General features: G+C 49.6%; 1 protein-coding gene and 1 pseudogene across 1 annotated transcript in view; one reads left to right on the top strand and one right to left on the bottom strand.

Annotated features, from left to right (window-relative positions):
• Positions 1 to 2963: 2963 nt before the first annotated feature.
• LOC147120974 (uncharacterized) lies at positions 2964 to 19243 on the bottom strand (annotated as a pseudogene).
• Positions 19244 to 20149: 906 nt separating this feature from the next.
• rasgrp3 (RAS guanyl releasing protein 3 (calcium and DAG-regulated)) overlaps positions 20150 to 26781 on the top strand; it is a 115717-nt gene continuing 109085 nt past the window's right edge. Inside the window, exon 1 of the mRNA XM_085980089.1 lies at positions 20150 to 20407. The gene's annotated coding sequence lies outside the window, so the exon portion shown is untranslated. The remainder of the gene's footprint in view (positions 20408 to 26781) is intronic.

The raw sequence follows: 26781 nt of genomic DNA, 5'->3' as shown, positions 1-26781 counted from the left end.
AGAAATAAAAAGGCTAAATTATTTCTTCACCAATGAAGATGGTGGATAAATGTTGGCTTCAAAACTGGCTCAAGAATCTATATCATATGCAAAGTTTAACAGAAACTCAACGCATTAAAGGCTTAAGGAAGTTCTGACAGGACTGGACAGGCTAGATGCAGGAAGGATGGTCCCGATGGTGGGGGAGTTCAGAACCAGGGGTCACAGTCTAAGGATAAGGGGTAGGCCATTTAGGACAGAGATGAGGAGGAATTTCTTCACCCAGAGAGTGGTGAACCTGTGGAATTCTCTACCACAGAAGGCAGTAGAGGCCAATTCATTAAATATATTCAAGAAGGAGTTAGATATATTTCTTAAGGCTAAAGGGATCAAGGGATATGGGGAGAAGGCAGGGACAGGGTACTGAATTTGGATGATCAGCCATGATCGCATTGAATGGCGGAGCAGGCTCGAGGGGCCGAATGGCCTACTCCTGCTCCTATCTTCTATGTTTTTATGTTTCTTACATATCACCTGGAGCACACGATGATGATGAAACCTGGAATCCTTACGGAAATAGCTGCTGAATAATGGGATCCTGATATCCACAAAAAGGACAGTCTTACCTGTAGAAATTGAGGTTGGGTGGGGGGGGCTGGAAAGCAGACTTGACTTCTGCCCAAGACGGGGATGAGGTTGGTGAAGGAGCAGGGCTGACCACCAAAGGTGTTGGGAGGCCCAAGCCATCTTTGGGTTCAGGCTTCGTTTAAGTGTTGCCAGCAAACAGCAGATGTTAAATGGGTGTTGAATTGACTCAATGGAAATAAAAATCGGGAAAGATGTAAAACGGGCGGCTGATTCGCTATTACCTGATTTACACTATCGCACAAAGTCAAAATCTCTCCTTCTTCTTCTTAGGCAGTCCCTCGGAACCGAGGATGACTTGCTTCCACATTAAAAATGAGTTCTCGGGTGACTGATGAGTCCAATGCGGGACCTACAGTCTCTGTCACAGGTGGGGCAGACGGTGGTTGAAGGGGTGGGGGGGTGGGGTGCTTGGGTTGACGTGCGCTCCTTGCGCTGCCTGCGCTTGGCTTCCGCTTGCTCCCGGCAAAGAGACTCGAGGTGTTCGGCGCCTTCCCGGATGCTTCTCCTCCACTTTGTGCGGTCTTGGGCCAGGGATTCCTAGGTGTCGATGGGGATGTTACACTTTTTCAAGGAGGCTTTCAGGGTGTCCTTGAAGCGTTTCCTCTACCCACCTGGGGCTCTCTTGTTGTGCCGGAGCTCTGAGTAGAGTGCTTGTTTTGGGAGTCTCGTATCGGGCATGCGGACAATGTGACCCGTCCATCGGAGCTGATTGAGGGTGATCAAAGCTTCGATGCTGGGGATGTTGGCCTGAGCAAGAACACCGATGTTGGTGCGCCTATCCTGCCAATGAATTTGCAGGATCTTGCGGAGGCAGCGTTGGTGGTACCTCTCCAGTGCTTTGAGGTGCCTGCTGTACATGGTCCATGTCTTTGAGGCATACAGCAGGGCGGGTATCACTGCTGCTCTGTAGACCATGAGCTTAGCGCCGGGTTTGAGGTCCTGGTCTTCAAACACTCTCTTCCTCAGGCGACCGAAGGCTGCACTGGCACACTGAAGGCGGTGTTGGACTTCGTCGTCGACGTCTGCCCTTGTTGACAGTAGGCTCCCGAGGTATGGAAAGTGGTCCACGTTGTCCAAGGCCTTGTCGTGGATTTCGATAATCGGGGGGGCAGTACTGTGTGGCGGGGGCAGGTTGGTAGAGGACCTTTGTCTTACGGATGTTTAGTGTAAGGCCCATGCTCTCATACGCTTCGGTGAAGGTGTTGACGATGGTTTGGAGTTCGACCTCCGAGTGAGCGCAGATGCAAGCGTCGTCTGCATACTGTAATTCGACGACAGAGGATGGGACGACCTTGGATCTGGACTGGAGGCGACGGAGGTTGAACAGTTTCCCGTTTGTTCTGTAAATTAGCTCCACTCCAGTGGGGAGCTTACTGAGGGTGAGATGGAGCATTGTAGCAAGGAAGATCGAGAAGAGCGTTGGTGCGATGACACAGCCTTGTTTGACCCTGGTTCGTACGTGAATTGGGTCTGTGGTGGAACCGTTGGTCAGGATCACGGCTTGCATGTCGCGTGAAGTAGGCGGAGGATGGTGACAAACTTTTGAGGGCAGCCGAATTTGAGGAGAACACTCCATAATCCCTCATGGTTGACAGTGTCGAAGGCCTTTGTGAGTTCAAAGAAGGCCATGTACAGCGGTTGGTGCTGTTCCCTGCAATTCTCTTGTAATTGACGTGCGGTGAAGATCATGTCCATTGTGCCCCTTAGTGGGCGGAATCCGTATTGCGACTCTGGGAGGAGCTCGTCGGCCCCTGGGTGAAGGCGATTGAGGAGGATTCTTGCGATAACTTTCCCTGTGGCAGACAGCAGGGAAACTCCTCTGCAATTACCGCAATCGGACTTGTCACCTTTCTTGAAGATGGTCACAATTACGGCATCTCTGAGATCCCCCAGCATGCTCTCCTCCTTCCAAATAAGAGAAATTAGTTCATGAATTCACGCCAGTAATGCTTCTCCGCCATGCTTTAGTGCCTCGGCGGGGATTCCATCTGCTCCTGAGGCCTTGTTGTTCTTCAGTTGTCGGATGGCCTTTTCAACCTCATGCCGGGCTGGGGTTGTGCTGAGATGGTGACGGGTAGCATGCTGTGGGATGGAGTTGAGAACACTCGCGTCGAAGACAGAGTCGTGGTTAAGGAGATCTTCGAAGTGCTCCTTCCAGCAGGCACTGACTGCCTCTCTGCCCTTGATGAGTACCTCTCCGTTCTTGGCCCGCAGTGGGGTAGGGCCTTGGGTGCTTGGGCCGTAGATGGTCTTGACAGCGCTAAAGAATCCATGCACGTCGTGGTTGACGGCTAGCTGCTGGATCTCCTGCGCTTTCTCCACCCACCATCTGTTCTTTAGGTCGCGGGTTTTTTGTTGGACCTCGGCCTTCAGGCTTCTGTAGAGCTGCTTTCTTGTTCTCGAGTTGTGTTGCTGTTTCCAGATCAGGAATGCCTTGCGCTTGCGGCTTATTAGCTCCTGGATCTCCTGGTCGTTCTCGTCAAACCAGTCTTGGTGTTTCCTGGTCGAGTGACTGAGCATCTCTTCACAGGTGCTGATTATGGAGGCCTCGAGTGCAGACCAGGCACTGTGGGCACTCTGCGTCTCTGCATCACTGGGAGTCGTCAGGTTGTTTGTGAGGCACAGGCTGAATAGGGCTTTTTTAGCGGGGTCTTTGAGTGCTCCAGCGTTAATTTTCCTGCGGCATTGTTTCTGTTGCCGCCGCTGTTTTGGGGCTACATTGATGGAGATGACAGAGCGGATTAGGCAGTGGTCTGTCCAGCAGTCATCAGCTCCTGTCATGGCGCGGGTGACGCGGACGTCCTTGCGGTCCCTCGCTCGGACGTTGACGTAGTCTAGCAGATGCCAGTGCGTGGAGCGAGGGCGCTGCCATGAAGCCTTGTACTTGTCTCTCTGACGGAACAAGGTGTTGGTTATGACAAGGCCATGTTCTAAGCATTTCGACAGGAGGAGGGTACCGTTGGAGTTGGCTTTCCCAGCCCCTCTCTGCCAATCACACTGAGGTCTACCCCCCCCCACACCTGGGCTAATTAATTTAAATTCATGATGTATGTATTTTGTACACACCTTTGATTAATGCGCATCACTACAGTTCTCAGCGTTAAATTTCATTTACCATTTGTCTCCCAGCTGCACATCCGATCCAAGCCTTCCTGCAATACTTTATCTGCATCTTCTGTCGCTAAAGCTCTACCTGTTGTATGATCCAGGGTGCTAATATAATTAGGAAACAGAAGGAGTCTGAGCATTGATGCTTGTGGGATTCCATTTAGCAAGGCTTCAGTCTCATATTACACCTCTCATTTTACTTTTAACCAACTCATTATTTGGCTCCCTGTTCGATCTTGGATTTTTGTGTTTTTTAGCTTAATTAAAAGTCTTTCATGTGGAACTTGTGTCAGAAGCTTCCTGAAAGTCCAAATAAATTATGCATGGGGAATTCCACTATATACTTTTAGTTGCAATGCCCTCAAAGAAGTCGGAGGTTTGTCGGGCAGGTTCTTCCTCTTTTAATCCATGATGGCCATCGACGATGTTTCTCCAGGGTTTCTGCCCAAGTTATAGCGGGAGATCAGGAGAGCCCATATTACAGGCATTGTGTATTTTTCTTCCGATCCTTATTGGTGTTGATTGCCAGTTAATCTGAAATTTCGTCACACCGTTGTCAGCAGTCTCGAGAAGTTCAGTTACTTCTATCTCACAATAAAAACAGATTATCTTGTTTTTAGCTATGAGGAAAGATTGGATAGGCTGGGGTTGTTTTCTTTAACAGAGGAGGTTGAGGGGAGACTTGATTGAGGTGTATAAAATTATGAGGGCCTAGATAGAGTGGATAGGAAGGACCTGTTTCCTTTAGCAGAGGGGTCGATAACCAGGGGGCATAGATTTAAAGTAATTGGTCGGAAGTTTAGAGGGGATTTGAGGAGAAAGTTTTTCACCCAGAGGGTGGTGGGGGTCTGGAACTCACTGCCTGAAAGGGTGGTCGAGGCAGAAACCCACATCACATTTAAAAAGTATTTGGCTATGCGCTTGAAGTGCCGCAACCTACAAGGCTACGGACCAAGTGCTGGAAAGTGGGATTAGGGTGGGTAGCTCTTTGTCGGCCGGCATGGACAAGATGGGCTGAATGGCCTCCTTCTGTGTTGTAAATTTCTATGATCTGGTCATTATCACATTGCTGTTTGCATTTCCTCCATTGCTATACTGACTACACGTCAAAAGTACTTAATTGGCTGTAAAGCGCTTTTGGACGTCCTGAGGTTGTGAAAGGCGCTGTAGAAAGTTCTTCTTCTTCGATATGGCGGTTGCTATCCTAATCACTTGTAAGGACCAAGTCCAGATGCGAACTGGCACTAGTGGAGTCCTTAACATGGCCAAAAAACAGTATTAGACTGCAGTAACTGGTTTGGATTCTGGCACATGTCTGTTAGGGTATTTCCAGTTTATATTGGGTTGATTGAAGTTAAGGCATTAACCTTTTCATTGAAGGACTTGAAAAGTGGTTCTTACTAATATTGGAGGCATGAATATGTGCTATAGGAGAGACTTGAGCTCTACTGAGGTTTTTCTGTTTTAGGAGAATTGGAGATACAGTGTCACAGGACTATCACTGGCCCCAGTGCTCCCTTCAAGCATGACTCCCCATTGGGAGTGCGGTATTGGTGAATTTACCCTTTTATTGCTCATTTGGAAGTTAGAATAGCTATACTGTTTATAGGACCATCTGAAACCCGCAATCCATTGCTTGTAATTCTCTCTCACCTATTCATTAGGCTGTAGATAGTGTACAACAAATTACATTTCAAACCAGCTGTTGGGATTTTCCACTATTATTCAAGGACAGAACCAAGTGAAGTAAGTCGTGTCTCAGTGGATAGCACTCTCGCCTCTAAGTCAGAAGGTTGTGGGTTCAAATCCCACTCCAGAGACTTGAGCATAAAAATCTAGGCTGACAACAACAACTTGTATTTATATAGTGCCTTTAACATAGTAAAAACATCCCAAGGCGCTTCACAGGAGTATTATAAGACAACATTTTGACACCAAGCCACATAAGGAGAAATTAGGGCATTTGGCCAAAAGCTTGGTCAACAAGGTAGGTTTTAAGGAGCATCTTAAAGGAGGAAAGAGAGGTAGCGAGGCGGAGAGGTTTAGGCAGGGAATTCCAGAGCTTAGGGCCTAGACAGCTGAAGGCACGGCCACCAGTGGTTGAGCGATTATAATCAGGGATGCTCAAGGGGGCAGAATTATTCACTTTACTATGGTCATATTTATGCTAATATATATGTACAAATGTATGTTGAAATGTTTAAGTGTCCTAATCCAAATTGTACACTCTCGGGAGCCGCAAGCCTACATTTCGTTGTACTGCACTTGTGCACTAACAATGACAATAAAAGTTGATTTGATTTTGATTTGATTTGATTTGAATTAGAGGAGCGCAGATATCTCGGGTGGGGGTTGTGGGGCTGAAGGAGATTACAGAGATAGGGAGGGGCGAGGCCATGGAGGGATTTGAAATCAAGGATGAGAATTTTAAAATCGAGGCGTGCCACTCCAGTGGAGTACTGAGGGAGTGCTGCACTGACGGAGGTGCCATCTTTCAGATGAGGTGTTAAACCAAGGCCCCATAAAAGATCCCACGGCACTATTTCGAAGACAAGCAGGTAGTTCTCCCCGGTGTCCTGGCCAATATTTTTTTCCCTCAATCAACATCACTAACAGAGATTCTCTGGTCATTATCACATTGCTGTTTGTGGGATCTTGCTGTGCGCACATTGGCTGCCACGTTTCCCACATTACAACAGTGACTACACTCCAAAAAGTACTTCATTGGCGGTAAAGCGCTTTGGGACATCCGGTAGTCGTGAAAGGCGCTGTATAAATACAGGTCTTTCTAATGCCACAAGAATGTTTCCCAAGTAGGAGGCATGTGCATAAAACGTCAAAAGTAGCTCCATCTGTGGCACCCAGGGCCCACAAGCCAGTCATAAACTACTGTTGGTAAAATCATGTGTGCATTCCCGATCGTGAGCAACCACAAGCCTGTGATTTACACACAGTGGCTTTTGTTGGTCTGGTTCTCCTCTGCTCAACCAAACCTTATTAAGTTCTTATTAAATTGTTGCAAGGCCCAGGACACGGAACCAGCGGATTCTTCCTTCCTATGTAGGTAAGATTATTGCAAATGCCGAAAGTGCTTTGAAAACACAGAGTGCATTGTTTCTGTTAAGACGCGCAGGATTTCTTCATGAACCAGAGCACTGACAAAGAGAAGTGAAAAATATCACTACGGGTTACCAAGAAAAATGCACAGCAGCTACACTGTGGTGTTTACTGAGGTTGGGATGTTTGACTGAAGTCGACACTTGAATAGTCGTTAAAGCAGCTAACCTGGGGACTCAGTTGGTAATGGCAATATGTAAATGAGCCACATAGACCGAGTGGTCTCGGGCTTGATTCCTGTACCTGTACTGAGGTGGATGATCTCAACTAGTGTGGCAATACACATAGCCTCGGCACTCCTGGTTCAAAGAAGGCAAAGCTTACTGGGATTACCACTTCTGATCACTATCCAACAGCCCGTGTTGGAAAGTAGCAAAAATGAGAGTGCATGGAATTAGAGGTAATCTTGTGAATTGGGTTGGAAATTAATTGGGAGGTAGGAGACAGAGAGGGGAGATAAAGGGAATGTGCTCTAATTGGCAGAATGTGACAAGTGGTGTTCCCCAGGGATCTGTACTGGAGCCTCAGCTTTTCACCATATATATATCAATGACTTGGATGAAGGAAGACAGTGTTCTATATTCAAGTTTGCAGATGACATTAAATTAGGAAGCACAGTGAGTTGTGTAGATAGGAGCCGGAAGTGACAAAGGGACAGAGACAAAACTAAGTGAGTGGGCAAAACTGTGGCAGATGGAGTTCAATGTGGGGAAGTGTGAGGTCATCCACTTCTGATACAAGAAAGACAAATTGGAATATTTCCTTAATGGCGAGAGACTAGAAACTGGAGGAGCAAAGCGGTTTGGGTGTCTAGGTACACAAATCACTAGAAGCTGGTGCACACATACATAAATTATCAAAAAGGCTAAAGGAATGTTGGCCTTTATCTTAAGGGGACCGGAGTCCAAAAGTGAGGAAGTGATGCTTCAGTTGTCCAGTGCCATGGTCAGAGCCCAGCTGGAGGACTGAGTTCAGTTCTGGGCACCACACCTCAGTAAGGATATATTGGCCTGGGAGGGGGCGCAACAGAGATTCACCTGAATGATACCGGGGTTTAAAGGGTTAAATTATGATGATTGATTGCATAAACTTGGCTTGTATTCCCTTGGGTTTAGAAGGTTGAGGGATGATCTGGTTGAAGTGATTAAAATGATAAAAGGATTTGATGGTGTAGATTTGGTACAGTAGGAATTGGATATATACTTGAAAAAGAAACATTTGCCTCTGGGGATAGTGCAGGGGAGGGGGACTAATTGGATCGCTCTTTCAAAGAGTCAACACAGGCCCAATGGACCGAATGGCCTCCTTCTGTGCTATAACATTCACTGGGGGGGATTTTAACCCCCAAAAAACGGGTGTGTTGGGGTCAGGTGGGAGGTTAAAGAGTTAAAAATCTGAATCCTGACCCCACAACCCGTTTCCAACCCACCCACTTCTGGTTTTAATGGAGGTGATACTGGGGGCGGGCAGCCAACCCGTCCCTAGGAGGCAGGTTGGCACTTTAAATATTATAATGAGGCTCTGTGCCTCATTTGGAAGCGTCATTTTAAATTGGACTCTAGCTGGCCGGGTTTCCCGGGCCTCGGAACCCACCAGCTAAAGGAAGACAAGCACTGCTGTATCCAGGAGGTACGTGTCTTTCCACTTTCCTGCTGGATCCAACGTTCCTGCCTCGCCAACCCCCCCGAGATCGGACATTTCCCCTGACCCTTCCACCCTCCGCCCGATTCCCCCTCCTGAGGCCTCTGACTACCCCCTGAGCCACAACGAGGCCTCCGATCTCTGATGCCCCCCCTCTGGCCTCCGATCACCAGAACCCCCGACACACTCTTCAGCCCCGACCTTACTGACAATCTGCAGCCCCCGACACCCCCTCCAATCTACAGCCAACCGACCCCACCGACGATCTACAGCCCCCCGACACCCTGTCTAATCTACAGCCCCCGACACCCCCTCTAATCTACATCCCCCCGACACCCCGTCTAATCTACAGCCCCCGACACCCCGTCTAATCTACAGCCCCCGACACCCCGTCTAATCTACAGCCCCCCGACACCCCCTCTAATCTACATCCCCCCGACACCCCGTCTAATCTACAGCCCCCGACACCCCGTCTAATCTACAGCCCCCGACACCCCCTCTAATCTACAGCCCCCGACACCCCCTCTAATCTACAGCCCCCGACACCCCCTCTAATCTACAGCCCCCGACACCCCCTCTAATCTACAGCCCCCGACACCCCGTCTAATCTACAGCCCCCCGACACCCCGTCTAATCTACAGCCCCCGGCACCCCCTCCAATCTACAGCCCCCGACACCCCCTCTAATCTACAGCCCCCCTGACACCCCCTCTAATCTACAGCCCCCGACACCCCCTCTAATCTACAGCCCCCGACACCCCGTCTAATCTACAGCCCCCCGACACCCCGTCTAATCTACAGCCCCCCTGACACCCCCTCTAATCTACAGCCCCCGACACCCCCTCTAATCTACAGCCCCCCTGACACCCCCTCTAATCTACAGCCCCCGACACCCCGTCTAATCTACAGCCCCCCTGACACCCCCTCTAATCTACAGCCCCCCGACACCCCCTCTAATCTACAGCCCCCCTGACACCCCCTCTAATCTACAGCCCCCGACACCCCCTCTAATCTACAGCCCCCCTGACACCCCCTCTAATCTACAGCCCCCCTGACACCCCCTCTAATCTACAGCCCCCCTGACACCCCCTCTAATCTACAGACCCCGACACCCCCTCTAATCTACAGCCCCCGACACCCCCTCTAATCTACAGCCCCCCGACACCCCGTCTAATCTACAGACCCCCCAACACCCCCTCTAATCTACAGACCCCGACACCCCCTCTAATCTACAGCCCCCAACACCCCGTCTAATCTACAGCCCCCCGACACCCCCTCTAATCTACAGCCCCCGACACCCCCTCTAATCTACAGCCCCCGACACCCCCTGTAATCTACAGACCCCCCGACACCCCGTCTAATCTACAGACCCCGACACCCCCTCTAATCTACAGCCCCCGACACCCCCTGTAAGCTACAGCCCCCGACACCTCCTCTAATCTACAGCCCCCGACACCCCCTCTAATCTACAGCCCCCGACACCCCCTCTAATCTACAGCCCCCGACACCCCCTCTAATCTACAGACCCTCCGACACCCCCTCTAATCTACAGCCCCCGACACCCCCTCTAATCTACAGACCCTCCGACACCCCCTCTAATCTACAGCCCCCCGACACCTCCTCTAATCTACAGCCCCCCTGACACCTCCTCTAATCTACAGCCCCCCCGACACCCCCTCTAATCTACAGCCCCCGACACCCCCTCTAATCTACAGCCCCCGACACCCCCTCTAATCTACAGCCCCCGACACCCCCTCTAATCTACAGCCCCCCCGACACCCCCTCTAATCTACAGCCCCCGACACCCCCTCTAATCTACAGCCCCCGACACCCCCTCTAATCTACAGCCCCCGACACCCCCTCTAATCTACAGCCCCCGACACCCCTCTAATCTACAGCCCCCGACACCCCCTCTAATCTACAGCCCCCGACACCCCCTCTAATCTACAGCCCCCGACACCCTCTCTAATCTACAGACCCCCCGACACCCCCTCTAATCTACAGCCCCCGACACCCCCTCTAATCTACAGCCCCCCGACACCCCCTCTAATCTACAGCCCCCCGACACACCCTCTAATCTACATCCCCCCGACACCCCGTCTAATCTACAGCCCCCCGACACCCCCTCTAATCTACAGCCCCCGACACCCCCCTAATCTACAGCCCCCCGACACCCCGTCTAATCTACAGCCCCCGACACCTCCTCTAATCTACAGCCCCCGACACCCCGTCTAATCTACAGCCCCCGACACCTCCTCTAATCTACAGCCCCCGACACCCCGTCTAATCTACAGCCCCCGACACCCCCTCTAATCTACAGCCCCCTGTTGTGTATGTACCTTTAAGAGAATAACTGGTCTCAGACTGCAGTACCGGCAGTGACCACCCCTGTATAAAAGGCGCTAGAGAGCCTCTGTTGGTTAGTTTCGTTTATGCCTTTCACCAGTAAAGACTTGTTTGTTTCTCTCCTGCTAGTCCGTGTCTCAATCATTCACAGACTTAACACTGGCGACGAGTTAGAAATGAACTTACCTGCAACTCAGCAGCAGCTCCGACGACGTGTTGAAGGTCGGAGCCAGAAAAAAAATAAAAAATAAAAATAGGCCATTGAAACTCGAGAAATGGGCGTCGACCTTCAATCATCGATTTCAAAACTTGCAGGAGAGACTGTCCAGAGCCAGGCTGGGTTCCTCGGTCCGTGGTTTCCCAGCTAATCGGGCTGGTGGCAGGCAGTGCTCTGATCCTTCCTGGGCTGCAACGGGGCCGGGCAGCGAGTCGGGAAGCAAGGAGAGAGAGAGAGGGTGGAGCATACAGGGCGCGGCCGGTGTTTCGAAGCTGGGCAGCGTTCGGACCTCAAGAGGGAGGGAAGTGTTCCAAAGGGTCCGCTCCATGACGGGAAAATAATAAAAGAAAAAGAATACACGCAAGAAACCGTGGAAAGCAGCGCTAACAACAGCGGGGAAGAAGGAAAAGCGCGGGAGGCGCCATTTTGTTAAATCGGAGAAGAAGGCAAAGCGCAGGAGGCGCCATTTTAGATTTGCAAGATGCCGAAGACTGGCTGTATCACTGCTTTTGATAATACATTAGAGGACTGGACCACGTATGTGGAAAGAGTCGAGGTATATTTCGAGGCAAATTAAATAGCGGAGGGGAAAAAGGCATCAATATTGCTAAACGTAATGGGCGCTAGAACGTACGGCCTATTGCGGGATCTGATTACTCCAGCCAAACCGAAGGCGAAGAGTTTTAACGAAATTGTTGCTGTTCTACAGGAGCACTTAAACCCTGCACCGCTGTTGATAGCAGAAAGATTTAAATTCCACAGGAGAACTCAGCACAAAGATGAGAGCAATGCTGAGTATCTTACGGAACTACACAAGCTATCAAAGCACTGCCAGTTCGGAGCAGGACTGGCAGATACCCTACGGGACAAATTTGTCTGTGGACTCCTGAGTGAAGGAACACAGAAGAAGTTACTCGCAGAAAAAGAGCTGACGCTAGATAAGGCTTTCAGCGTGGCAGTATCGTATGAAGCAGCAGCCAGGGGAGCTGCAGAAATTCAACAAAAACCACAGGAATACGGCACCCACGAAATGACACGGGGATTTGCAAAATGTTATCGCTGCGGCAGAACTAACCATGACCAGAAGGACTGCTGATCCAAAGACAAAATATGCAGACAATGCGGGAAGATTGGACACATTGCACGAGTTTGTAGGTCTGGGAAGAAGACCAGCGACAACAAAAAGGCTACTAAGGAACCGTACAAGAAAGTACAAAAGATGAGCGATAGTGAATCCGAGAACAGGAGATTAAGCTGTCTCAAACTTCACAATGTAATCGCAAAAGAGGATCACCGAACCATTTGGGTCACCCTCACGATAGCAGGGTCCCAAGTTAAAATGGAATTGGATACAGGATCAGTGCTAACCGTCATGAATCGACGAGACTATGAGCGGCTATTTTCACACATACCCATGAGAGAGACATCCATCGTCTTGACGACATATACGGGGCAAAAAGTATACCCCAGTGGAAAAATAAGGGTGCCTGTCGAATACAATGGCAAGAAAATACAGAAATTGTATCTCTACATACTGCCAAATGGTGGACCACCGTTATTGGGACGTGAATGGATCAGGAAGATAAACTTAGATTGGCATTCCATTCATGCAATGACAGTGGACGGTAAAAAAGATGAAGGCGTCACTCCTGGACGATTGTCAACAATCTTAGCTAACGCCAAAGAGGTATTTCAACAAGAACTGGGCACGCTTAAAGGCGTAACCGCCTCGTTAAAAATAGAAGAGAATGCAGTTCCCAAGTTTTTCAAAGCGAGACCGGTACCATATGCAATTCGTCCAGCCGTCGAGGCAGAGCTGGAGAATCTGGAGAAGGCGGGCGTGTTGTCTAAGGTCGACTGGAGCGAGTGGGCGACACCCATCGTTCCTGTCATGAAGAAAATGTTAAGCAATAAGTCCGGAGAGCCAAGGAAGATTCGCATCTGTGGGGATTTCAAGGTGACGGTGAACCCTGTCCTTCACACAGTACAATATCCTCTTCCAAGGATAGAAGACATCTTCGCCTCACTGTCTGGAGGGAAGCGTTTTACAAAAATTGACCTAGCACAAGCATATTTGCAGATGGAGGTTGAAGAGTCCTCTAGGAAGTATCTCACGATAAACACTCACAAAGGTCTTTACCAGTATCATCGATTGGTATTCGGAGTAGCATCGGCTCCGGCGATATGGCAAAGAGCGATGGAACAAGTCCTGCAAGGGATTCCGGGGACTCAGTGTTACTTGGACGACATCCTTGTAACAGGTGAAGATGACAGTGAACACCTTAACAACCTAGAACAGGTGCTCACTAGACTACGGGAACATGGGCTGCGAGCCAACCGCCCCAAATGCGAATTTTTTAAGAAACAGATATCGTATTGTGGCCACGTGATTGATGAAGAGGGGTTACATAAGTCCCCTGACAAAATTGAAGCAGTTGTTAAGGCCCCAGCGCCTGAAAATGTGTCGCAACTGAGGTCATTCCTCGGGTTGGTGAATTACTATCATAAGTTTTTGCCGAATTTGTCGACAATTCTGCATCCACTGAACGCCCTGCTACGAACGGGGGTAGCATGGAAATAGAGCGATGATTGTAAACGTGCTTTTCAGAAGAGTAAGGACTTAATCACTTCGAAGGAAGTATTGGCTCACTACAACCCAGCACTGCCAATCAGGCTGGCGTGTGATGCGTCTCCCTACGGCATTGGGGCGGTACTGTCACATAAATTCCTTGATGGTTTGGAGAGGCCGATAGCTTTTGCGTCACGCTCGTTAACTTCTGCCGAGCGTAACTACGCCCAGATTGACAGAGAGGCCCTCAGCCTAGTGTGGGGGGTGAAGAAGTTCAATCACTATCTGCACGGTCAAAAATTTACTCTACTAACCGATCATCAACCTCTTGTCTCCATTTTCAACCCTCAGAAGGGCGTACCGATAATGACAGCACAACGGCTGCAGAGATGGTCCCTTTTCCTAGGGGCACACCAATATGACATCGAGTACAGGGGAACTAAACAGCATGGAAATGCTGATGGATTGTCACGTCTACCGTTGCCGACGGTGGAAGAAGAAGACCTTGCAGTGGATCCAATGGAGTTATTCCACTCGACCATAGTCGAATGTCTCCCTGTGACGAATGCAAACATAGAAAGGGAAACACGGAATGACCCGACACTATCACGGGTCTATGATTTAACGGTGAAGGGATGGCCAGCACATGGCGAACCACTGCTGCCAGCATTTTTGCCAAGAAGAGAACAGCTGTCAGTGTGCAGAGGAACCTTGATGTGTGGATCCAGAGTAGTAATTCCACCTAAGTTGATGGATAGAGTGCTCAATGAGCTTCATGAGGGTCATCTGGGTGGGGTAAAAATGAAGAGCTTAGCCAGAGCGTTTGTGTGGTGGCCGGGAATCAATAGAGAAATCGAAGAGATGACCAAGAGCTGTGCAGGATGCCAGAAGGTCCAAAACGCCCCACCACAAGCTCCTCTGCATCCATGGGAGTGGCCCTCATCTCCATGGCAAAGGGTGCACATTGATTTTGCTGGTCCCTTCATGGACTCGATGTTTTTAATTGCGGTGGATGCACAGTCAAAGTGGCCAGAGGTAATAAAAATGTCCTCAACCACCACGGAAAAAACTATCGCAGTTTTACGAACCATATTCGCCAGGAATGGGCTGCCTGAACAGATTTGCTCTGACAATGGACTACAGTTTGTGTCTGAAGAGTTCCGGAGGTTCTTAAAGAACAATGGTGTTAAGCATTACACATCTGCCCCATATCATCCAGCCACTAATGGATTGGCCGAGAGGTTTGTCCAAACATTCAAGAAGGCTATCAAGGCAATGTGTAATGAAGATATACCCCGACAACACAAGGTGGACAACTTCTTGTTTGCCTACCGGAATGCGACACATGCGGTTACCAACCAAACTCCAGCCATGATGTTCTTCAATCGAAGACTACGATGCCGCTTGGATTTGGTTAAGCCAAACGTCCGAAGAGATATGGAGAACAGACAGTTTCAGAATATGAATGAAAGGCCGACCAGGAGTTTTAAGATAGGTCAACCAGTTTTGGCCCGGGACGACCGCACTGAGAAATGGCAGCCAGGAACGATTTGTACACGACAAGGACCTCTCATGTATACCGTGGACGTTGGGGAGAGCATTGTAAGACGCCATGCTGACCAGATTCTAGAGTCACTGGAAAACGTCAACTCCACACCACGATCTGATACACCTGGTAATGAAATCGACGTTCCAATTGCAGCTACCGCAGAACCGGTAATATTGGAAGCAGATGAACCAAACAACGACATTGATTCTGACTCAACATTGCCAGAAGAACCTGATACTCCAAAGAGGCGTTATCCAGACAGAATCAGGAAGCCTCCTCAAAGACTGAACTTATAATTGCTTAAACTTAACCAATGTATCTAGCAACAGTAATTGTGATTGTAATTCGTTATCATTAGTTGTTAAATGAATGTTATGTACTGTTTATCTAAAAGGGGAGGAATTGTTGTGTATGTACCTTTAAGAGAATAACTGGTCTCAGACTGCAGTACCGGCAGTGACCACCCCTGCATAAAGGCGCTAGAGAGCCTCTGTTGGTTAGTTTCGTTTATGCCTTTCACCAGTAAAGACTTGTTTGTTTCTCTCCTGCTAGTCCGTGTCTCAATCATTCACGGACTTAACACCCCCGACACCCCCTCTAATCTACAGACCCCCCGACACCCCCTCTAATCTACAGCCCCCCCGACACCCCCTGTAATCTACAGACCCCCCGACACCCCCTCTAATCTACAGCCCCCGACACCCCCTCTAATCTACAGCCCCCCCGACACCCCCTCTAATCTACAGCCCCCGACACCCCCTCTAATCTACAGCCCCCTACACCCTCTAATCTACAGCCCCCGACACCCCGTCTAATCTACAGCCCCCGACACCCCCTCTAATCTACAGCCCCCGACACCTCCTCTAATCTACAGCCCCCGACACCCCCTCTAATCTACAGCCCCCGACACCCCCTCTAATCTACAGCCCCCGACACCCCCTCTAATCTACAGCCCCCGACACCTCCTCTAATCTACAGACCCCGAGACACCTCCTCTAATCTACAGCCCCCCGACACCCCCTCTAATCTACAGCCCCCGACACCCCCTCTAATCTACAGCCCCCGACACCCACTCTAATCTACAGCCCCCCGACACCCACTCTAATCTACAGACCCCCCGACACCCCCTCTAATCTACAGCCCCCCTGACACCCCCTCTAATCTACAGCCCCCCCGACACCCCCTCTAATCTACAGCCCCCGACACCCCGTCTAATCTACAGACCCCGACACCCCCTCTAATCTACAGACCCCGACACCCCGTCTAATCTACAGACCCCCCTACACCCCCTCTAATCTACAGACCCCGACACCCCCTCTAATCTACAGACCCCGACACCCCCTCTAATCTACAGACCCGGACACCCCCTCTAATCTACAGACCCCCCTACACCCCCTCTAATCTACAGCCCCCGACACCCCCTATAATCTACAGGGCCCCCAACACCCACTCTAATCTACAGCCCCCGACACCCCCTCTAATCTACAGCCCCCCGACACCCCGTCTAATCTACAGCCCCCCGACACCCCCTCTAATCTACAGCCCCCGACACCCCCTCTAATCTACAGACCCCCGACACCCCCTCTAATCTACAGCCCCCGACACCCCCTCTAATCTACAGACCCCCGACACCCCCTCTAATCTACAGCCCCCGACAGCCCCTCTAATCTACAGCCCCCCGACACACCCTCTAATCTACAGCCCCCGACACACCCTCTAATCTACAGCCCCCTGACACCCCCTCTAATCTACAGCCCCCCGACACCCACTCTAATCTACAGACCCCCCGACACCCCCTCTAATCTACAGCCCCCGACACCCCCTCTAATCTACAGCCCCCCCGACACCCCCTCTAATCTACAGCCCCCGACACCCCCTCTAATCTACAGACCCCGACACCCCCTCTAATCTACAGCCCCCGACACCCCGTCTAATCTACAGCCCCCTGACACCCCCTCTAATCTACAGCCCCCGACACCCCCTCTAATCTACAGACCCCGACACCCCCTCTAATCTACAGCCCCCGACACCCCCTCTAATCTACAGCCCCCTGACACCCCCTCTAATCTACAGCCCCCCGACACCCACTCTAATCTACAGACCCCCCGACACCCCCTCTAATCTACAGCCCCCGACACCCCCTCTAATCTACAGCCCCCCCGACACCCCGTCTAATCTACAGCCCCCAACACCCCCTCTAATCTACAGCCCCCGACACCCCGTCTAATCTACAGCCCCCGACACCCCCTCTAATCTACAGCCCCCCGACACCCCCTCTAATCTACAGCCCCTGACACCCCCTCTAATCTACAGCCCCGACACCCCCTCTAATCTACAGACCCCCTGACACCCCCTCTAATCTACAGCCCCGACACCCCCTCTAATCTACAGCCCCCGACACCCCCTCTAATCTACAGACCCCCCGACACCCCCTCTAATCTACAGCCCCCGACACCCCCTCTAATCTACAGCCCCCCCGACACCCCCTCTAATCTACAGCCCCCGACACCCCCTCTAATCTACAGCCCCCCCGACACCCCCTCTAATCTACAGACCCTCAACACCCCCTCTAATCTCCAGACCCCGACACCCCCTCTAATCTACAGACCCCCCGACACCCCCTCTAATCTACAGACCCCCCGACACCCCCTCTAATCTACAGACCCTCAACACCCCCTCCAAATACAGACCCCGACACCCCCTCTAATCTGCAGACCCCGACACCCACTCTAATCTACAGCCCCCGACACCCACTCTTATCTACAGACCCCCCGACACCCCCTCTAATCTACAGACCCCCAACACCCCCTCCAAATACAGACCCCGACACCCCGTCTACAGACCCCGACACCCCGTCTAATCTACAGACCCCCGACACCCACTCTAATCTACAGACCCCCGACAACCCCTCTAATCTACAGCCCCCGACAACCCCTCTAATATGCCGTCCCCCCGATCCCTCCCTCTCTCCTCTGTGCGGCCTGGTGTCGCAGGCCTACACGGCCAATGTCTAGCCAGCCTCTCCATCTGGCTGGCTGTGGGCTTGAAACAGAGAATCAAAATGTTACACAGGGCCTGAGGGAAAACATTCTTCTGGGTTTCCCGACCGCTTTCCAACTCACCCTCCACCCCTACCCCCCTGCTCCCTACCCGCCTCCAAATTAAAATTCCAGCCTATGTTTCTGTAGATGCCGACAAGCTAGTCCCTCTGGTGGGGAAATCCAGAACAAGGTGACACAATCTTAAAATTAGAGCTAATCCATTCAGTAGTGAAACCAGGAAACACTCCTACACAAAAAGGGCAGTGAAAATGTGTAATTCTTTCCCCCAAAAGGCTGTGGATTCTGGGTCCATTGTAATTTTCAAGATTGAGATTAACAGATTTTTTTTTAGCTATCAAGGAATATGGATGAAAGGTGGGTAAATGAAGTTGAGGTACAGATCGCCCAGGATCTAATTGAATGGTAGAAATGGCTCGAGGGGATGAATGGCCTACTCCTGTTCCTATATTCCTAAAGTTTGGATGTCAAGACAGGATTAATTTTGGGTTTTAATGACCAGGTCAAATAGCATTTAATGACTAGGCTCATGCATGAACAATAGCCAATTGGGTGGGGTAACTACATCAATCGACGCCAATACCGCCTCGAAAGGAAGAGGGGAGAATGCTAGAAAATCATAACGACTCTGAGGAGGGATGATATATACATACATATATTCTTTATTATTGAGAGATCAAGGGAAAGGGGGCAGGGCCCATAAGTGCAGGGCAATGTTGAAAAGAGTAGAAGAGGAGACAAGATGAATTGAGAACTAGCGATTACATGATGCCAAGCTTCGGTGATAGAAAACAGTTCGGAGTTCCACAGTTCTGTGGTCTTGGGAAACGCGTGTCTCAGGAATGACTCCAAGCCTCCAACTGGAATCCAGTTTTACTTTGGTAAACAGCTGCTGAAATCTTCTGCTCCTGAACATCTTGTAGTTGGAGGTGCCACAACTGATTGAGCGGAAACCGACATCAAACCTGGACTCTGCCGCGTCACAAACTGTTTACCAGTCCATTTGTCCATGGAGCTATTAGGGAAAACATTTACAAAAAACTGCCTTTCCTGTTTGACAGAAAGGTAACAAGCTCTGAGTATAGTATCTGTCAAAAAAACGCTCTGCTGCAAAATAACGAGAAACCTGCAAGAGCGAAAAAAGTATTGGTTTATTTTAGGTGATAGAGAAGAAGTAAGAGGTATCTGACTGAGTGGGCGATGATTTAAGTCACTTGTTTGTCATGTAACTCAGATTTTCAGTTATAATAAACACAAAATGGCCATTTGACAAGTAGTTGTGGTGGGGAAGGGGGGGGGGGCGGGTAATAAAAAAAACCTAAAGGCGTTTAGTCTTGTGATCTGTACAAACAAGGTGTGAATTCCTGTGAAACATATTCACTGCTTGTAGCTCATTGCTCCATGTGCTGTAAGACGGTGGAGCCGGGTAAATATAGCGCTGAATATAATTAGCATGACAAGTTCCCCTACTATAATAGGAGCTCGTTAATTGGCTTTTGCATAATTCACCTCCTGCTAAAGGAACCAGTTTACTTTTGCACTCGTGAGTAAGTGTCTTTATGGAGAGGTTTTAGAAGCAGTGAAACTATTATGGTCCACCAGCTGTATGTATGTGTGTGTTCGGGTGGGGGGTGGGGGGGGATGGGAAGTAAAGCTGTTGTCCTGACCACAGCCATGGTTGGGTTTTTTTGTAAGTATATAAATAACTTTGGTTGTCTGACTCTCACATGCAGGAGAGAGATTAATCATTTACAAATCGTTGAGAAGCTCTTTGTTCTTTGGGCAACTATTTGAGAGGGCAGCACTGCTGTGCATGGAATGCCAGTTGCCAATCTGCAGGAACACACACCACCCGCCGCCGCCCCCCCACCCCCCCCACACACTTTACTGTGTGTTTTTTTATCTGTTTTGCTCACGGGATGTCAGTGCGCATGAGTCAGTGTGTGTCTTTCTCCTGCAAACTATTTCAAGCATAAATGAAGTCTTCTTTCGTTCACTTGGCTTACATAATTGACATGCCTAGATCATGACATCACATGATGCAGGAGCTTAGCAACGACCATAAGGAGTTTAAGGTCTATGGGCTTCTGTGTATATCAATATAACTGAGGGAGTTAGAAAACATGTTTCTGCGTTGGGTACTGGAGTGGAAAATGAAACAATCCTTTACACCGGGTAAGTGTGTTTTTTTTGGAATTAACAAGCTTTCCTACTGCTCTCTGTGACTGTGCAGGTTAAAGATTCTGTGCGGAACAATGAGTAAAAATGAGCAAGCGCTTTCAAGGGCTTCAGGTTGTTAAAGATTTGTAACTCAATATTAAAGAAATAAGCTTGTGTTTTCTTTTTTCAAAATCTGTCCTTTACGTCTTAGAAGCCACGTCGTACAAGTTAAAACTGAAACCCAGTGCATGTGAGGCCGGTAGTATAAACAGGAATCATTGCCAGGAGCCAAGCTCGGTCATGCCGCCAAAGAGGACAAGAGCTGGCTTTCAAATGCGCTGTCAACTTCTAGATCACTTATGCTCTGCCGCCGGGGTAGTGGGATGTAGCTCTGTGTCATTCATGCCGCCCCCCTCCCCACCTCGCCCCACCCACCCGGGGGTCAGTTTTGAAACTCTGATCCACGAAGCCCCGTTGGGCTTGAAGAAGTCAGTGGTCCGGACGGAGGGACCGAGAGACCCACCTGTTTCAGTCCCCCTTCTAAAGGGAAAGTCGGGCAAGTTCCTTATGATCACCTGGAAAATGACCAGAGGTCATGTAAAGGGAAGTTACTGTTCAGTAAGGTAACATGTGCTGCTGTCATTGATGAACTGGTCCAGATGATGTGTACCGAAAGCTTTCAAACAACAGTCACATTCAACAAGATGTGGCTTTTGCATCTTGGTGGCCTGATACAGCAGCCTTCCCCTCCACACCAATCAGACCTTTCAGTAATTGAACATCTTTCTAACATAAAATTCTAACAGGACTGGACAGTCTAGATGCAGGAAGGATGTTCCCGATGGCTGGGGAGTCCAGAACCAGGGGTCACAGTCTAAGGATAAGGGGTAAGCCATTTAGGACAGAGATGAGGAGGAATTACTTCACCCAGAGAGTGGTGAACCTGTGGAATTCTCTACCACAGAAGGCAGTTGAGGCCAATTCATTAAATATATTCAAGAAGGAGTTGGATATATTTCTTAAGGCTAAAGAGATCAAGGGATATGGAGAGAAGGCAGGAACAGGGGACTGAATTTGGATGATCAGCCATGATTGCATTGAATGGCGGAGCAGGCTCGAGGGGCCGAATGGCCTACTCCTGCTCCTACCTTCTATGTTTCTATGTTTCTACATTGAAGCCAGGTGCTCAGTTTTGGTGATGCCCAGTATTAATGGCGGGAGGAGGTGAGCGGGGTGGGGGGCAGGGTGGAGGGGGGAGAGGAGGGTTAAGTCAGATCGGCTGACTAGGGGTGCAGGTTTTTGCAGCATTAATGTCTGTTGTATGGAGAAAAGTTTAAAATGTGCTGAAGGTGATTTTGCAAACCAGTCATATCACAAGTGTGAGCCGCACGAGTGAAGTGACTTCTTATAGGGTTAAGGGGGAAGGGGATTGGTATGAACTGAAATCCATTTATTACTGCCCAAATTTTGGTGTCAGTGTTCCAATTTTGTAGAACAAATGTACTGGAACACAAAGTCATCCAGTATCTAAGTTACATTGGTTTATAAAGTGCTTTGTTTAATCAGAACATTCTCTCAAATATTCTGTCAAAGGTAATCTAAAATGGGGAGAAAATGCAAAGGAACAATGAGTTAGCTTTCATTGTTGGACCTCATCATGCCAACACCCTTGACAGTCTGTTTCTTCCCCCCAACCCCCACCCACCTTACAGCCCAAAAAAAACAGTGCTATTCCTAAAAAAACACTTAGCATCTCTCAGGACTTCTGAATGGGCAAGGTGTGCAGACTAATTCAGGGGGCTGGGACTGGGAGATCGTTTACTGTCACGTATCTTGGACTGGGGAGAGACTTGGGGGTCGATTTTCCTAAAACTGTCGGGAAGGAGGCGGGACTACAACATTCGGGTTTTAGTCCCGCCTACATCGACATTCGGCCAATCCACGCGATTTTCCCTTGATTGACCTTGTTAAGCCCGCCCAGTGGGCTCAGCAGGCCAATTAAGGGCCACCCGGCAACAGGTGATGTCACAGACTGAAATTTCATCTGTCAAGAGGTCTTGGCAGATGAAATATCAGTGTTTCACAGCTGTTTCACACTGACAGTCTGACTTCTAACCTGAGTCCTTCTACACAGACTCAGTTAGAACTGTCACTGGCAATGAAAGCTGAAGGCTGTCACTTTTGACAGATCACAGCCATTTTGCTTTCAGTGCCGGCTGAGTGATGGACTCCCGAAACCTAGAGGAAGAAAAGCTGTTAAGGTAAGTACAGGTAATTTAAACTTCTTTAGACACACCAAACACACTTACCTTTGCACTCATGCACCCATCACTCACCTGAACACCGACATCGCGACCCCTCCAAGTCCTTCAACCCGACGGCCCGACTCCTCTAACCTGGCGTGGTTTGGAGCCGTCGGGAATCCCACACGACACCCCTCAAAATAGGGATTAGGCTAAAAACTGCCTGTTAACTACCTGTTAACAGGCAGTTAATTGGCACTAATCCCTTCCCGCCTCGGGTCGGCGGGTCCCAGTGCGGGGCGGGTACCCGCCTCCCCTGAAACTTATGTGGAGGCGGGTTTTAGGCGGGATGGTGTCGGTACCCCTAAAATCGGGATTTCCCCCCCCCCACACGCCTGAAACCCCGCCTGACGGCCCCAGGAAAATCTACCCCTTGGTTTCGTTGCAGTGTTTTTCCCTCAATTTCTATTTGTACAACTTTCTATAAGATATTACAAATCTTACATCTGCATGCGCTTTTTGTATATTCATGTTGTCACATCGTCGTGCCAATTTTATTTCCATTATGAATTCCGATATCCACATCTGTAATGGAAATGGCCAACTTGTCACACTGTAATGACACCCTCTCACCTGTGGTGGCACTGTACCCCATGTGTCTCCAAGCTCCTCCGCCTGTACTGCAGCGAAACTCTTAGGGGGAAAAATTGGGAGGCGCCCCTATTGGGGCACTAACATCGCCAGGGCGCTAATTTTAGTGCCCAGAAAAAGTTTGCGCCCCTCCACCGTAAATTCAGTAGTAGCACCCCAAGCAGGAGGTGGAGCGCTTTCCATTTTCCTTTTCGCGGCGCTACGTTCAACAGCGCCACACGCGGCGGCGCGTAGAGCCGCGTCACTGCAGGCCTCCTCGCCTGATTAAAGGGGAGGGGCCTAGTGCTGCGCGCATCAGGGCCCTGCTGGACCACCGGGGAGTGGGATGCGTGAAAACAGTCCGGCACTCGAGAACGATCGCGGCCGGCACCCCGCATAGAAAAAGGGAAAAGGGGCAGGTGCTGGCAGTCAGCCAAAATTAAAATGGCCGCCCAACACCTGCCCTTTAAATACCACCACCGCCGCTGCAAAAATGCCTCCTGATCCTGTTGGACATATCGTGCGGCGATAGGTATGGGGCCATAAGGTAAGTTTGCGGCCGGCGATGCACACGGCGATGACGTTATCGGCGGCGGCGTTGCGCTGTGGGGTGCTACTGGCTACCGCCGCCGCTAACCTCCCTCTTAATTTCACGGAAGGCGTTAGCAGTGCCGCGCCCGGGCGCTAGGGGATGTGCACCCCGTTAGCGCCTCACGGGGGCTCTAACGAGAGGTACAAAGCAACCCAATTTTTCCCGCTTAAGTTCTAATCCACTCTACTTCTCTGCCTCCCAAATTGCAGTAAGCTTTGCTATGTAACAATAAATTACAATATAAAATCTAAGTAGTCTATAAAAATAAAAGGACTTTAAAATGAGGACTGAGTTACATCTGTGCACCCTGCTCTAACTCTCACTTAAGACTGCGCTTGATCTTGATGTGCAGTGCCATGGACGATTGACTAGCTGTTGAAAAACATTCAACAGGTCCACTTTTTAATGGTGAAAAAGGACAAAAGATCTGCATTTATATAAGGGCCGATTTTAATCCCGGGGTGGGAGTTAAAGTCATGTCTGTGACTGTGGAAGAGGTGAGTGTGTCTGGAATGAACAAGGGAGGTGTCTTTGTGTGTCCATGTGATTGTATGTTGAAGGATATGATGGAGGAGAGGTTAGAATTGAGAGTGGTGGAGGAGGGGATTGAGAGGTGTGCTGTGAGGTGTTAAGAGAAGTGAAGAGGTGCGCTGACTCTTGCCTCTCTTGTGAGTTGATTGAACCTCTTTCTACACTGAACCCAGATGCTGGGTTCCTGGTGACACTGCCGGCACTGACCCTCTCAGCCACCTCTGCCCAGGCCTGCTTGAAAGCGGCCTTTCTCCTGCAGGTGCTGGGGAATAGTACTTTCCTTCTTGCCCTCACTTTCTCCACTAGGATCTCCAGGGATGCATTCGGAAAGCACGAGGCAGCATATCCGCATATATTCATATCCGCAGGCAGCAGGCCTTCCAGAGTTGTTGAATGAAAGATGAAAGTAGGGGATGCGACCTCCCTTTAAGAGGTGCATCCCTGCTTTAAGTCAAGTTGGGTCACTGCAGGCGATTGGGAGGCAACTGCCCTTCCGGGAATGGTAGCATAGTGGTAATGTCACTGGCCTGAGGCCTGGACTAATGATCCAGAGACGTGAGTGTAAATCCCAGTGGGGGATTTAAATTCAGTTAATTAAATAAATCTGGAATAATGGAACTATTGGATTGTCGTAAAAACCCATTTGTTCACTAATGTCCTTCAGGGAAGGAAATCTGCTGTCTTTACCCGGTCTGGCCTATATGTGACTCCAGACCCAGAGCAAGGTGGTTGACTCTTAACTGCCCTCTGAAATGGCCTAGCAAGCCACTCAGTTGTACCAAGCCGCTACAAAGAACAGCGGTTCAAGAAGGCGGCTCACCACCACCTTCTCGAGGGCAATTAGGGATGGGCAATAAATGCTGGCCTTGCCAGCGACGCCCACATCCCATGAACAAATAAAATTAAATGTTGAGGCCCGGAGATAAAATGGCCCTGGGCCTCACGCCAGCAACGTCATGGCAGCTTGCCATCTGCCCTGCCCCACCCCCCTCCAAATGCACAACACCTGCCCCGAGTTAAAATTGGCCCTTTAGTGTCTTACCACATCTCTCAGAAATGTCTCCAGGAGCTTAACAACGCTGAGGTACTTTGAAGCGCAGGGACTATTCTTGTGTAGATAAATTACAGCCATTTTGAATGAGGTCCTGTAAACTAGCACGAGATGACCAGTTAATCTTTGCTTTCTTTAAGTTTGTGTTGCATGAGGGAGGAATGTTATCCAGCTCACTGGAAGAAATTCCATTCTTCTCTTCAAATATTACCATGGGGTCATTAATGTCCACCTAAACCATCAAATCAAGCCAACAGTTTAACATCACATCCTAAAAGTATAAACATGGTTACAATACTTTTGGTTCATTAAACTAGTAAGTTAGTTTGACAGCTTATATAACCAGGATGGGAATTTTAATAGTAACGTTTATTGATGGGACAGGCAAAAATATTAAATGGCAGGAAGATTAAAGAGCGATGCTATCCCGACCGTATAAAATTGGTCTCAACTGCTAGATTAAACTCTGCGGACAAATTCTGAGATTAGCCACAGTAATACAAAGCAACGAGCATTGTTGAGAAGGATCCTTTGATTAGGATGAGTTGATTTGTGCCGAAGAGGTTAACGGAGAAGATGTGGAACATTCCACCTGTCAAAAATGAGCCTAGAACCTGTCCTGATGTCTCTGGTGCTAAGCACATCAGAAGCTTCTTTACTGCTTGTCTCAATAATTTATCTCTGAATAATGCTCCACAAAATACGGGCGCAGTCTATTCCCGAGTGGCTGGAAATGAGTCCAGTGCAGCGTGCGGATGATGCACATCTCCCTCTGGTCATTTAATTAGCTTCATTATTCCGAGCTCCATGCGACGCTGTGGCCGTGTACAGGGAGGCATTGCAACGGTAGGATCTGAAAAGTGCATTTCAGCTGAATTTTCAAAAGCAATGCAGACAACCCGCCCAATTTTAGTTTCCATTGATCTCAATGGGATGAAAATTGGGCCGGTTCTACAACGGGTGGGCCCGTCCCCCTGTTGCTGCTGGATCACCAAGAACATTTTCTGATATATGTTTGCCAAATGTATGCCTGGTTTTATCTGGTGAACACAATCAGAAAGTAGACCCTGCTGTGTCCGTAGAGCTAATCCAAAGCCAGCTTTATAACCAACAGCGCGCGTGGCTGACCATTTCAGCTGCTGAACTGCAGCAGTTACGCCAGCACACGATGACCCCTCCCAAGTGTCTATCTGTCTGATGACTGGGGCAGTATTGTTATAGCCCCCACTCATTGGAGTGGCAATCCAAAAAGACCAGTTACTGGTGCGTTCATGTGCACACATCGGCATCAGTCCAGGAAAACTGGGAGTTGCCGGAGGGATCCTCAAAGTTTGAGAGTGGT

This window comes from Somniosus microcephalus, chromosome 3 (genome assembly GCF_052327205.1).
Source record: "Somniosus microcephalus isolate GS21.2 chromosome 3, FLI_Smic_1.0, whole genome shotgun sequence".
Classification (NCBI taxonomy): domain Eukaryota; kingdom Metazoa; phylum Chordata; class Chondrichthyes; order Squaliformes; family Somniosidae; genus Somniosus; species Somniosus microcephalus.
The sequence above is the reverse complement of the archived record's forward strand: the minus strand, read 5'-3'. Positions and strand labels throughout refer to the sequence as shown.